The sequence below is a fragment of the Dryobates pubescens genome, chromosome 9 (assembly GCF_014839835.1).
Source record: "Dryobates pubescens isolate bDryPub1 chromosome 9, bDryPub1.pri, whole genome shotgun sequence".
NCBI classification, from domain to species: Eukaryota; Metazoa; Chordata; class Aves; order Piciformes; family Picidae; genus Dryobates; species Dryobates pubescens.
The window spans coordinates 1,912,028-1,926,453 of NC_071620.1; the positions used below are offsets into that span (position 1 = coordinate 1,912,028).

Genomic DNA, 14,426 nt, shown 5'->3' on the forward strand with positions numbered 1-14,426 from the left:
GGGAGAAGAGACCAACCCCCACCTGGCTACAACCTCCCTTCAGGGAGTTGTGGACAGCAATAAGGTCTCCCCTGAGCCTCCTCTTCTCCAGGCTAAACAATCCCAGCTCCCTCAGCCTCTCCTTGTAGGGCTTGTGCTCGAGGCCTCTCCCCAGCCTCGTTGCCCTTTGTGACCATTTGAGGCTGTGCCTTTAAGAAAGGGACAGTGCTGGAACATTCTGTCTGAGTATTTTGAAAACATTCAGATATTCTAAATGAATTTCATTGGTAGATTGGTAGAATGCAAGTTTTAGTCCAGTTGGAATCTTTCTCAGTTCCACTCTGTTCTGCCTTTCCAGCCTGTCTGCTTCTGAGCAACTAGCCGGAGTTGACCTTGAATACCAGATGAGAACTAATCCTGCATGCACTTGGAGCCTAACAGAATTTATTCCTTAATTATTACCTTTCTCTCTCTTTCTAGCCCTTTTTGGGAAAAAAAGGGAGGTAGGGGGAGAGAGGGGAGTATAGGGGAGAACCCTCCTCTGTCCAGGTTTTGTTCTGTATTACTTTCTTTGCTGTATATTTCTGTATATATTGTAAATACTGTATATTGTGTATATACAACCTGCATTCCATATTGCTTGTGAACACAGCTCTACCCTTTGCTCCTCTGAGTCAGCAGTGGGTTCTTTCTTTGTGGGGGAGGGAGAGCTGGGCCTTCTCTCACCACCACACCCTTCGTTGGACACGTTCAAGAGTCTCAATGTCCTTCTTAGACTGAGGGGCCCAGAACTGGACACAGGACTCAAGGTGTGGCCTAACCAGTGCTAAGTACAGGGCAGAATGACTTCCCTGCTCCTGCTGGCCACACTGTTCCTAATGCAGGCCAGGATGCCCTTAGCCTTCTTGGCCACCTGGGCACACTGCTGGCTCATGTTCAGCTGCTGTCACCCAGTACCCCCAGGTCCCTTTCTGCCTGGCTGCTCTCCAGCCACTCTGACCCCAGCCTGTAGCACTGCATGGGGTTGTTGTGGCCAAAGTGCAGCACCTGGCACTTGGACTTGTTGAATGCCATCATGTTGGACATATCAGCAGCTGGTACAGACATCCACCTGAGCAAATCACCAGGCAGCACAGACCTGGTATCAAACCTATCTTCAGGTGTTCTAGCATGCCTTTTCCCTACAGTCACAAAAAATCCTTACTACAGGGGGCTCCACAGTTCCCCTGTGTGTGGAAAGGTGGCCCAACAGAGATCAAATCTGAGGAGAAAGACAAAAAAAGACAAAAAGCAGCAGGGACCGAAGCACAGAGCTCTACAAACCATGGAGAGTGGTAGCCACACAGGATACATAAATAGGAAGAAATGGAATTCTGTTCTATTTAAACAGTGTGAACAGAATCTCAATTCATTTGGGTGTAACAACCTTGAGGCAATTCCATACATGGATACCTGTGGGTGTCTCTTCTGCCATTTTACTGTTTTTATTTACAATCTTTGAGAAAGGCTGTCAGATGCAAAGCTCAAATGGGAAACATGCAAAGTGTGAGTGAGCAAATCGTTACATTTCCTTTCACAATCATAACAAGATGCTTAGACAACCACACAGGGAAATTCAAAGTGCTGTTGAGAAGAAAAAAAAGAAAAAACAAAAGGCTTTTAAGAGGATGATTTAAGGTTATTACTAAACTTAAAACCAAAAAACAAGCAGCTGCATGCTGCTAGAAAAGAAAAAGGCTTGTGCTACAGTTCAGTGTCTCTTCACAAAAAGAGACAAGTCAAAAATAAAAGGGACCAGTCAATAAAAATTCCATGCTGGTTGAAGTATTCACAGGTTTTTTCATATTGAACACCACATTCTTGGTTTTCATTAATGTGGTCTTCAAAGAGAGAGGGGGGCAAACCAGAAAGCATCTGAACTACTTGTTTGATTTCTGTGATCAAAGAGGATCAGAATATGGAAAGAGAGTACACAGCATGTCCAGATGAGACTCATTTCAGTGTATCATGGGAGCTAGCTACAGAACCTGCTGATACACTGAAATTTATTTTGAGAAGACTTTATATGACATAAACTACTGCCTCTCCAACATGATCTCCTTCTATGATCAGGTGACCTGTCTGGTGGATGTGGGAAGGCCTGTGCTCTACGGTCTACCTGGACTTCAGCAAGGCTTTTGACACCGTCCCCCACAGCAAACTGCTGGCTAAGCTGTCAGCTCGTGGCTTGGACTGCAACACTCTGTGCTGGGTTAGGAACTGGCTGGAGGGCCAAGCCCAGAGAGTGGTGGTGAATGGTGCCACAGCCAGCTGGCAGCCAGGCACCAGTGGCATCCCCCAGGGATCAGTGCTGGGCACCATCCTCTTTAATATCTTTATTGATGATCTGGATGAGGGGATTGAGTCCATCATCAGCAAATTTGCAGATGACACCAAGTTGGGAGCAGATGTTGGTCAGTTAGAGGGTGGAAGGGCTCTGCAGAGGGAGCTCCCAGAGAGAGACCTGGGGGTGCTGATTGACAGCCACCTAAACATGAGCCAGCAGTCTGCCCAGGTGGCCAAGAGGGCCAACAGCATCCTGGCCTGCCTTAGGAATAGTGTGGCCAGCAGGAGCAGGGAAGTCATTGTGCCCCTGTCCTCTGCATTGGTTAGGCCACACCTTGAGTCCTGTGTCCAATTCTGGGCCCCTCAGTTTAGGAAGGACATTGAGACACTTGAACGTGTCCAGAGAAGGGCAACAAGGCTGGGGAGAGGCCTTGAGCACAAGCCCTATGGGGAGAGGCTGAAGGAGCTGGGGTTGTTTAGCCTGGAGGAGGCTCAGGGGTGACCTCATTGCTCTCTACAACTACCTGAAAGGTGGTTGTAGCCAGGAGGGGGTTGGTCTCTTCTCTCTAGCAACCAGCACCAGAACAAGGGGACACAGTCTCAAGCTGCAACAGGGGAAGTTTAGGCTGGAGGTAAGGAGAAAGTTCTTCACTGAGAGAATCATTCATCATTGGGATGTGCTGCCCAGGGAGGTGGTGGAGTCACCGTCCCTGGAGGTGTTCAAGAGGGGATTGGACATGGCACTTGGTGCCATGGTCTAGTCATGAGGTCTGTGGTGACAGGTTGGGCTCGATGATCTTTGAGGTCTCTTCCAAGCTTGGTGATACTGTGAGACTGTGATAGACAACTATGGAGGAACAAACAAACACAATGTTCCCCCAAAGCATAAACCAACACTTTTCAGATAACTTTTCTTGATCTTGATCTTATGGAAATTCATTGAAGCCCATGCTTTTTACCAGACATCTTCCTTTCTAAGGACTAGTGTAACTCAGGAGACCAACTGAAAATCTGGAGCAATCACAATGAGCCCCAGGGCAATAACCTGGTGAGAGTTCTGAGCTAACTGCAACTCATAGGTTCCTGCTGAATATAAAGCCATCTTAGGGAGTTTGGTGGTTCCCATTTTTGATACAGCATATTTTTTTACTTCATGTACCTTGGCTGATGAATTCAAGACAACCATGTGTGTGGATAGGGTTTTTTTTGCCCTGAATTGGTGGATCGCAAGCCAGCAGATATTGGAATTGTTCCTTTGCTGCTAAATAAGGAATTTAAGTAGATTACATAATTTGCTGATCTTGTTTTTTAGTGTAGCTTAAGGTAAGGGCATGCATGGTTCTGTTTCAGTAGCTTAAGAAGCTGTTTTCCCTGAACTGCTGTAGGTGTTTGTACTCCCTTTTAGCCTCCTGAGCTGTTGGTGAATGTGTCAGCAGATCGACGGAGGTGATTCTGCTCTCTAACTGCTCTGGTGAGATACCACATGGAATACTGTGTCCAGCTCTGGAGCCATCAGCAGAAGAGGGACATGAACTTGTTGGAGCAAGTCCAGAGGATGGCCACAAAGTGGGCTGGAAAGTGGAACACCTCTCCTATAAAGAAAGGCTATGAAAGTAGGGGTTGTTCAGCCTGGAGAAGAAAATGCTTCAAGGGGATCTTACTTTCAGTAATTAAAGTGGGGGGTGGGCTATAGCAAATATGGGAACAATTTATTAGCAGGGCTTGTTGCAACAGGACAAGGAGAGATGGTACTAAGGAGGGTAGGTTTAGACTGGATATGAGGAGGACTTTTTTTTTACTATTAAGTTGGTGAAACACTGATTCAGGTGGCTCAAAGAGGGGGTGGATGCCCCATCCCATGTGAATGGTGCCACATCCAGCTGGCAGCCAGTCACTAGTGGTGTGCCCCAGGGATCAGTACTGGGCCCCATGCTCTTTAACATCTTTATTGATGATCTGGATGAGGGCATCGAGTCCATCATCAGTAAATTTGCTGACAACACCAAGCTGGGGGCAGGAGTTGATCTGCTGGAGGGTAGAGAGGCTCTGCAGAGGGACCTTGACAGGCTGGACAGATGGGCAGAGTCCAACGGCATGAGATTGAACACATCCAAGTGCCGGGTTCTGCACATTGGCCACAGCAACCCCATGCAGAGCTACAGGCTGGGGTCAGAGTGGCTGGAGAGCAGCCAGGTGGAGAGGGACCTGGGGGTACTGGTGGATGGTAGGCTGAACATGAGCCTGCAGTGTGCCCAGGTGGCCAAGAGGGCCAATGGCATCCTGGCTTGTATCAGGAACAGTGTGGCCAGCAGGAGCAGGGAGGTCATTCTGCCCCTGTACACTGCACTGGGTAGGCCACACCTTGAGTCCTGTGTCCAGTTCTGGGCCCCTCAGTTTAGGAAGGAGGTTGACTTGCTGGAACAAGTCCAGAGAAGGGCAACAAAGTTGATGAGAGGGTTGGAACCCAGCCCTGTGAGGAGAGGCTGAGGGAGCTGGGGTTGCTTAGCCTGGAGGAGACTCAGGGGTGACCTTATCACTCTCTACAACTACCTGAAGGGAGGTTGTAGACAGGTGGAGGTTGGTGTCTTCTCCCAGGCAGCCAGCACCAGAACAAGAGGACACAGTCTCAGGCTGTGCCAGGGGAGATTTAGGTTGGATGTTAGGAAGAAGTTCTACACAGAGAGAGTGATTGCCCGTTAGAATGGGCTGCCTGGGGAGGTGGTGGAGTCACCATCATTGGAGGTGTTCAGGAGGAGACTTGATGGGTGCTTGGTGCCATGGGTTAGTTGTTTAGGTGGTGTTGGATTGGTTGATGGGTTGGACGCGATGATCTTGAAGGTCTCTTCCAACCTGGTTTATTCTATTGTTCTAGTGTTCTATCCCTGGAAACATTCAAAGAAACATACCTGCTGCTAACAGCTGTTGCTTTTAAGAACAACTATAGGTAAGTAAAAGAATCACAAGCATTTCTGATTGATGCCGAAAGGACAGACATGCTAACAATTAGTATGATGTTTGACTTTCACCTATGTAACTGCCTTCAACACATGTACTATGACCTTCCACTCCCTCATGTTCTGCCCCCAGGGCTCTAAAATCCAAATACCAATTTTCCAGATCAGAGACCAGGGCACAAAGGGATTTGGAAACTGCTTCAAGAATGTGCCTGAAAGCTGGATTCAGCCTGGGTCTTCCAATGTATGGACTCCCTCCCAAACTGGGCCATTCTTTCAGGCCAAGCTACAAGCAAACACTGCTGTATGAACTGCTGTGTTGGCTGAACTGTCTGCAATCTGTTTTACATGATGCTGTGGACAATGTTGGATACCAGCTTCTTTCCTACAGGCAGAGTTCCACAATGACACTGTATATATAGCAACAAGAAGAGAGACTAAGTTAATAAAACTAAGATGAATTTAAGAAGGAAAATAAGGCAATGCAGTATTGACTAATACAGCTTCTGATTCAAGTAGTTTCCAAAAAGATGGGACATTCAGGAAAAATATAGAGAGGTAAGATAAAGCAGCACATTTTCTACAAACAGTGAGAAAAATAAAGCAATTAATAACAGCATCCTATCCATATACTGGAAAATTAATTAAACCACGATTGCCAAAGAATGAACACCAGAGGGCATTGTGTTAAACATATTAGGTAAGCCCAAAGTTTTGTTATGATAAAGAATGACTACCTACATTCTTCAAATCTCAGGGAGTAAGTAATTATTATAACCCTACAGCAGTCATAAACCACCAGAACATTAATACATTATGAAGAATGCAAAAGGTTGACCACCTCCCTTTTTGCTATAGAACTGTAGGAGTCATGTCAGCACAAACACACTGCCTTGCACTTTCTACTGCCTTAACAGCCAAAAGCTCTGTATAAAACTCAGGACATTTAATTAAACCTCAGGAGATCTGGTTTGTTTCTTATCCTGGTTTTACTATGCAGAGGGAAGAGGAAGAATATAACAATTTGGCAATAAGTCCAGGTTGAGCATTGGTACTTGGCGCTTTCTTTTCTTACTGTTCATGCTAATCTATCTCATGCACCACACATGGCATAGACATGGATCCCACTCCCCATGATTCAAGGACTCACTGAATTAAAGCTCATCTGCTGATCCCACTTGGAGGGATTTACAATCATAGAATCATTGAATCAGTAAGGTTGGAAAACACCTCAAAGATCATCAAGTCCAACCTGTCACCCAACACCTCATGACTACTAAACCATGGCTCCAAGTGCCATGTCCAGTCCCCTCTTGAACACCTCCAGGGATGGTGACTCCACCACCTCCCTGGGCAGCACATTCCAATGACGAATGACTCGCTCGGTGAATAACTTTCTCCTCACCTCCAGCCTAAACTTCCCCTGGTGCAGCTTGAGTCTGTTCTGGGCTCCTCAGTTTAGGAAGGAGGTTGACTTGCTGGACGGTGTCCAGAGAAGGGCAACAAAGTTGGTGAGGGGTTTGGAACACAGCCCTGTGAGGAGAGGCTGAGGGAGCTGGGGTTGCTTAGCCTGGAGAGGAGAGACTCAGGGGTGACCTTATTGCTCTCTACAACTACATGAAGGGAGGTTGTAGACAGGCAGAGGTTGATCTCTTTTCCCAGGCAGCCAGTACCAGAACAAGAGGACACAGTCTCAGGCTGCACCAGGGGAGGTTTAGGCTGGAGGTTAGGAAGAAGTTCTATACAGAGAGAGTGATTGCCCATTGGAATGGGCTGCCTGGGGAGGTGGTGGAGTCACCATCATTGGAGGTGTTCAGGAGGAGACTTGATGGGGTGCTTGGTGCCATGGGTTAGTTGTTTAGGTGGTGTTGGATTGGTTGATGGGTTGGATGCGATGATCTTGAAGGTCTCTTCCAACCTGTTCTGTTCTATTCTATTCTATTCTATTCTAACGACGTTCTTACCCTGAAAGGTTGGACTAGCTGATCCTTGAGCTCACTTCCAACCTGGCATTCTATCAATCTATGAATTTATGGTTGAAAAAATTCTATTTTCCTTGTTGAGGCAGCTGATCAAAGTACGTTGGAAATAGGCTCCATTTTCTTTAGTCTCGTCCCCCAGTACAGACAAATCTTTCCATTGCACATTCTCCTTTCACAGGAATGCTGGGCACAACACCTGTTAGAAAAGATTGTACCTAACAAAAATACTAACAGCTGTGGGCTGAGGTACAATAATTTGCTCCCAAATGTGAATGGTGACAGATCTGTGACACTGAACCTCTGTACTGAGAGACACCAAGGTAATTCTAAAAGCTAGCACTGACTTCTGGGTTGTTTTTCCCCCTACTAAATTCTAGTATTACGCATGCCTTTAGAATTCTCCCTGTGACCGTTTTAGGCTGTGCCTTTAAGAAAGGGACAGTTGCTGGAACACTCTGGCTGAATGTTTTGGTGGAAGAATGAAAACAAGATATTCTAAATGGATTTCATTGCAACTTTAAGTTTTAGTTCAGTTTGAATCTCAAGTCAGTTCAGGTCAGTCTGTCTTTTTCAGCCTGTCTCAGTCTCTCTCTCTGAGCAACAGCTGTGCGGGATGGAGTTGACCTTGAACTAACAGATAAGAAACTAATTCTTGCATACACTTTGAGCTAACAGAATTTCCTCCTTAATAATTACCTTTTCTCTCTCTCTAAGCCTTTTTGGGGAAAAGGGAGGTAGGGGTAGAGAGGGAGTACAGGGGAGGGGGACCATCCTGGCTGGAGGAGGGAGTTTTGTTCTATATTATGTTCTTTGCTGTATATTTCTGTATATATTGTAAATACTGCATTTTGTGTATATATCCGTCTGCATTTGTTCATTTCTGCTTCTCCCACTGAGTTAGCTGTGGTTTCTTTGTGTGGGGGGCAGAACTGAACTTTTTCTCACCACCACACTCCCTGCCTTTCTTTGCAACAAGAAACTTTTACATCTGTCTAGATGCACAGTATTTTCTGGAAATATTTGGACACAGTACATTGTTAATAGGGTATTTTCTTCATACAGATTTGAACAGTTAGAACTGATTGAAAAGCTGGGCTGTGTTGCTGGCAGCTAATAGTTACATTTTCTCATTCTATGCTTCGAACAAGTTGAAATCAGATCTCTGATATAATATGAGGAACTGTGTGTTTCCTAGTATTGCCATAATCACAGAATCACAGTCTCACAGTATCACCAAGGTTGGAAGAGACCTCAAAGATCATCGAGTCCAACCTGTCTCCACAGACCTCATGACTAGACCATGGCACCAAGTGCCACATCCAATCCCCTCTTGAACACCTCCAGGGACGGTGACTCCACCACCTCCCTGGGCAGCACATCCCAATGGTGAATGACTCTCTCAGTGAAGAACTTTCTCCTCACCTCCAGCCTAAACCTCCCCTGCTGCAACTTGAGACTGTGTCCCCTTGTTCTGGTGCTGGTTGCCTGGGAGAAGAGACCAACCCCTTCCTGGCTACAGGCACCTTTCAGGGAGTTGTAGAGAGCAATGAGGTCACCCCTGAGCCTCCTCTTCTCCAGGCTAAACAATCCCAGCTCCCTCAGCCTCTCCTCACAGGGCTGTGCTCAAGGCCTCTCCCCAGCCTTGTTGCCCTTCTCTGGACACCTTCAAGTGTCTCGATGTCCTTCCTAAACTGAGGGGCCCAGAACTGGACATAGGACTCAAGGTGTGGCCTAACCAATGCAGAGTACAGAGGCACAATGACTTCCCTGTTCCTGATGGCCACACTATTCCTAATGCAGGCCAGGATGCTGTTGGCCCTCTTGGCCACCTGGGCACACTGCTGGCTCATATTTAGGTGGCTGTCAATCAGCACCCCCAGGTCCCTCTCTGTTTGGCAGCTCTCAGCCACTCTGACCCCAGCCAGTAGCTCTGCATGGGGTTGCTGTGGCCAAAGTGCAGCCCCTGGCACTTGGACTTGTTGAATTCCATCCTGTTGGACTCTGTCCATCTGTCCAGTTGGTCGAGGTCCCTCTGCAGAGCCTTTCTACCCTCTAACTAACATCTGCTCCCAACTTGGTGTCATCTGCAAACTTGCTGATGACTGTCTCAATCCCCTCATCCAGATCATCAATAAAGATATTAAAGAGGATGGGGCCCAGCACTGATCCCTGGCGCACACCACTGGTGCCTGGCTGCCAGCTGGCTGTGGCACCATTCCCCACCACTCTCTGGGCTCGGCCCTCCAGCCAGTTCCTAACCCAGCACAGAGTGTTGCTGTCTGGAGTTCAAAGGATCACAGTGGATGTTAGGGGATGGAAGGGACCTGTGGTGGTTTTAGGCTATGCCTTTAAAATTTCGTTCCAGTTTTTGAGCAGAAAAGTAGAAAGATACAAACAAATCACTGCTGAGTGTGAAAAGGAAAACCAAAGATTATTCTAAACAAATTCATTGGAGGAAATGTCTGCAGTAAACCAGGCTGTACCTAAACAATTCTTCCTTCTTTTTCTGATCTCTGCTGCTTGCTTTGCTGGGGAGAGATTAACCTGCTTGTTGGCTTGGCTGAGTTGTTCGGTGAAGTCTAACCACCGCTTTCTCTCTGCTCCTTCTCTCTCTTGGGACAGGGGGACAGAGGGACAGAGGGGGACAGAGGGACAGAGGGGGGCAGTGGAACAGCTTCCCTGGTCTCTGACTGGGGCGGCTTTCATGTTGTTTGCTAATTGCAAACACCTGTATACAGCTAAATACAGCTTCCCTTTGCTTCTAACTGAGCTGGTCTGGCAAAGTTAATGCTGGGGGAAAACTTCAACCCATGACAAGACCCCAGAGGTTTTCAAGTCCAACCCCCCCCTGCCAGAGCAGGACCATATAACAATATAATGTAGTGCAGGTCACACAGGAACACATCCAGGTGGACCATGAAAGTCTCTAGAGAAGGAGATTCCACAACCCCTCTGGGCAACCTGTTCCAGTGCTCTGTGACCCTCACAGTGAAGAAGTTCCTCCTCATGCTGAGGTGGAACCTCCTGTGCTGTAGTTTATATCCATTGCCCCCTGTCTTATCCCAAGGTACAACTGAGCAGAGCCTGTCCCCTCCCTCTTGACACTCGGCTCTCAGATATTTATAAACATTTATTAAATCCCTTCTAAGTCTTCTCTTTGCCAGACTAAACAGCCCGAGGGCTCTCAGCCTCTCCTCACCAGGCAGTGCTCCAGTCCTTTCAGCATCCTTGTAGCCCTCTGCTGGACTCTCTCCAGCAGATCCCTGTCCCTCATGAACTGGGGAGCCCAGACCTGGATGCAATATTTCAGATAGTCTCACCAGGGCAGAGCAGAGGGGAAGAAAAACCTCCCTTGATCTGCTGGACACATTACTCAGTGCACCCCAGGAGCTCCTTGGGCTTCTTGGCCACAAGGGCACATTGCCGTCTCACACAGAACTTGTTGTCCACCAGGACTCCCAGGTCCTTCTCCACAGGGCTGCTCTCCAGCAGATCCCATCCCAACCTGTGCAGTTTATTGCTCCTGCCCAGGTGCAGGACTCTGCACTCATCCTTGGTAAATCTCATTAGGTTCCTCTCTGGCCAGCTCTCAGTCTGTCCAGGTCTCTCTGAACAGCCTCACAGCCTTCAGGTGTCTCAGCTAAGCCTCCCAGTATGGTATCATCAGCAAACTTGCTGAGCAGACTCTGTCTGTCCATCTGTCTTTCTGTCTGTCCCCTCATCAGTGTCATTGCTGAAGATGTTGAGCAGGACTGGACCAAGCACTGATCCCTGAGTTACACTGGTTACAGCTCTCCAGCCAGACCTGGCACCATCGACCACCACTCTTTGGACTCTATTTTGTAATCAGTTCCTAAGCCCTCTCACTGTCTGTTCTTCTGTCCCACACTGAGCTTGCTCACATGCCAAAGGCCTTACTAAGGTCAAAGTAGACTCCCATCCACTGGTCTCTTTGCATCTACCCATTCACCTACAACATCATAGAAGGCTATAAGATCAGCCAAGAAGGATTTCCTCTTGGTAAATCCATGCTGACTGCTCCTGATAATCTTTTTCTCTTCCAAGTGCCTAGAGATGACCTCCAGAATGTGCTGCTCCATCATTTTCCCACAGATGGAACACATGAAAAATGGCTATTTATTCCATCAAAATACTCAGAAGTGGATGCAACAGATGGAGCTGCAGGAGCAGTTATCACTGCAGGACAGGACTACCACTGTCATGTTTGATGGGTTGACTTTGAGACCCACCTACAAATATGGTTAGAGGAGCACTCATAGCTGTCTGTCTGCTGAGCTGGACAGACCAAAGAGAGCATATAATATAGTCTACACTGGATGGCATGCCCTTTTCCAAGTTTATTGCAACATCCTGATCCTTATCTTCAAAGCACCAATTAAACACAATGAAAAATAAGCTCTGTTTATGCAATAGAGCCATTACAGATTTTGAATGCAAGAGAAGCAAAGCTCTCCCCTGACCTGGGCGAGCACTGGCTCAGATCCTTGAGAGGCAGGAAGCAGGAAATTTCTATAAATCCAGGATTTTGTTTCTCCCTCACACAACCATTTCCATAACAACACTTCAATGGCCAAATGCAAAACAAATTAAACTTCAGAGCCATCTCTTAAGCTGACATGAATGTTCAGAGCTTCACTGAACTCAAAACAGTTGTAGCTGTTTACCACAGCTCAAGATCTTGAGTACAGGGCAGCCCATGGGTGAGACTGCACTGATTTTAGGGATTATGGGGAGACCTCAGCTTTGCTCTGAACCCATCAAGGAAGCAAAGGAGCCCAAGAGCCTGTTAGGTTGATATCTAATTGACATTTCTACCTGGGATAGACCTGAAAAGAAAACACCAGGCTTGCTGGAGAGGGTCCAGCAGAGTTTCGGGTCAAGGTAAGAGAGAGGACAGAACGTATATAGCTGGTGCATTAGCTGTATCACAGTATCACAGTACCACTAAGGTTGGAAGAGACCTCGAGGATCACCGAGTCCAACCTGTCACCAAAGACCTCAGGACTAGACCATGGCACCAAGTGCCACATCCAATCTCCTCTTGAACACCTCCAGGGACGGTGACTCCACCACCTCCCTGGGCAGCACATTCCAATGATGAATGACTCGCTCGGTGAAGAACTTTCTCCTCACCTCCAGCCTAAACCTCCCCTGGCACAGCTTGAGACTGTGTCCTCTTGTTCTTGTGCTGGTTGCTAGAGAGAAGAGACCAACCCCTTCCTGGCTACAACCACCCTTCAGGGAGTTGTAGAGGGCAATGAGGTCTCCCCTGAGCCTCCTCTTCTCCAGGCTAAACAATCCCAGCTCCCTCAGCCTCTCCTCACAGGGCTGTGCTCAAGGCCTCTCCCCAGCCTTGTTGCCTTTCTCTGGACACATTCAAGTGTCTCGATGTCCTTCCTAAACTGAGGGGCCCAGAACTGGACACAGGACTCAAGGTGTGGCCTAACCAATGCAGAGTACAGGGGCACAATGACTTCCCTGCTCCTGCTGGCCACACTATTCCTAATGCAGGCCAGGATGCTGTTGGCCCTCTTGGCCACCTGGGCACACTGCTGGCTCATGGTTAGGCTGCTGTCAATCAGCACCCCAAAGTTCCCCCAGTACAACTAAATTCTGTTTGAATGTTGTGAGGGAAGGTTGTTTTGTGTTGTCTGTTGTTAGTTTGGTTTGGTTTGGTTTGGTTTTTTACCTTTTCCTTTCAAATACTTCTTTTGGTTTGAAATATACTGTAAAAAATTCAGAAAGTTGCTACTTAAATACCAAAGGAAGCAGAAGGCACACAAGGCACAGGAAAACTTGCTAGTTAAAGTCTGTACTTAGCTTTGAAATTTAGGACCCAGACAGAAGCACAGTAGAAAAAAAAAATTAAAACAAGATGTGAGATAGGAATCTTTAATCAACCTTGTTATATCAGCCTGGGCCCAGCATTCCACTCTGTCTTCTGAAGTTACCCAGCACCACTTTGAAAATGGATTACTTTCCACTGAAAACAATGCCAAAAAGGGGCTTTAGTTCCCCTGAGGGAAATTAGAACAGCCTGGATCATCAAATGGGGAAAAAATAATCATTACCAGTAGCAGTCAGGAATTGAGGGAAAGAAAAGATGAAACAAAACTCAGGTTTTGGACCTCTTTATGCCTCAAACGTGCCTTTGAAGATCAAGGTGGAATGGCAAAAGCATGTGGATGAGTCACGCAAAGAAACATTTGCTTCTCTAGAGCACAATATAAACACCTGGGGTTTTCCCAGGATGTTTGGTTCAGTCCCTACCTTTTGCAAACATTCAGTGACTAGTCCTCGAAAGAGTAAGGCACTGTTACAGCCTTGTACTCTTTCTATTACTGGGTCAGAGGGAGTACCAATGCATATCAAAGATGCTACATATATTACTTCATACATACTAACAGATGAAAAATACATTATAAGGATTTAATACAGCTTAGTGCATTGCTGTTCTTTAACTTGGTGTCCCTTGTTTGGGGTAGGAAAAATTTTCCAGCAGCCCTTGCCATCATCATTATAGGCTCTACATGTAGGTGATCTACCACACAGCTCCAGAGAGCTCTGGGGTGCCAGCTGCCAGCATGAACCTTAGGCCCTTTCACAACCAGGCTAAAAATGTAGCTTCCATACAATGTCAAAATTTGATTTCACCTTCAGTAGCAGGAAGGTAGAGCTGGCTGAAACATTGAGAAAGTGGTGAAATACCACCTCCCAGGTGCTCTGAGGTTGAAATGTGTGCTGTGAGACGTGGTCAAAGTGAAACACTTGACAGTTTAGTTTTGCCACTTAAAAAAAATATACTAAACAGCAAAAGCTAAGGAGCAGTTCTGAAAGCACTGTTAGCTACCACTCACTGACTCCTAGTCTCAGTTTCTAAGATGCAAACTATCTTGCTTCCCCCTCTACTCGGCCCTGGTGAGACCTCATCTTGAGTACTGCACTCAGTTTTGGGCTCCCCAGCTCAAGAGGGACAGGGATCTGCTGGAGAGGGTCCAGCAGAAGGCAACAAGGATGATTAGGGGACTGGAGCACTGCCTGGTGAGGAGAGGCTGAGGGACCTGGGGCTGTTTAGTCTGGCAAAGAAAAGACTGAGAGGGGATTTAATAAATGTTTATAACTATCTGAGGGCTGGGGGTCAAGAGGGAGGGGACAGGCCCTGCTC

At 47.1% G+C, this 14,426-nt stretch overlaps 1 protein-coding gene across 1 annotated transcript in view; it reads right to left on the reverse strand.

The window, feature by feature from the left end:
* Window positions 1–14,426, reverse strand: part of FHOD3 (formin homology 2 domain containing 3) — a 474,874-nt gene that overhangs the window by 195,901 nt on the left and 264,547 nt on the right. The gene's annotated exons all lie outside the window — the stretch shown is intronic.